Raw genomic sequence first — 620 nt, 5'->3', positions numbered from 1 at the left:
TTGAAAAACCCAAAAATCAAAAACGATAAAAAGATAAAAGAATTTTATACATTATGTACCTTATATAATTATACAATTTTATGAGAAATGAAAAATCTCGCTCTGAAGGGAAATTTTAATAATCCAAAAATTATAAACCCTCGTAATAAAATGCCCCAAAATTTTACCCTGAGGGACGAAAAAGCACTGACAAAGCGGGACCCCCTTTTTTTTTTTTTTTTACATAATTTCCGTTAAACCTTTCCGCGTTTTTTTAATAAAAGCTGCCGGGTAATCATATAATAGAAAACGAAATTTTGGTTCTTAGAACGGAGGTGATATGGAAGTCTTGCTCATTTGACTGCTCTTAAATTTTATGCAAAATTTCCTGAGCGATTTCAAAACGTACTTTAAAGAAAAAAAAGTAATATCCCGGAAAATTTTCTGGGGAAAAACCCCAAAAAAATTAAAAAGACCAAAAATTACAACTCCCAAAAATGAACTTCGAATTGTAACCTCATGAAACCCCCTTCCAACAAAACAAAGGGTTTTTGGGACGATTCTACATAAATTTACTTCTGGGTTTTTAATGAAATTTGCTTGCATCAAAAATAAAAGTAATGATTGGGCAATAACAAAAT

The sequence above is a fragment of the Penaeus monodon genome, chromosome 21 (genome assembly GCF_015228065.2).
Source record: "Penaeus monodon isolate SGIC_2016 chromosome 21, NSTDA_Pmon_1, whole genome shotgun sequence".
Taxonomy (NCBI): domain Eukaryota; kingdom Metazoa; phylum Arthropoda; class Malacostraca; order Decapoda; family Penaeidae; genus Penaeus; species Penaeus monodon.
Note: the sequence above shows the minus strand (reverse complement) of the source record.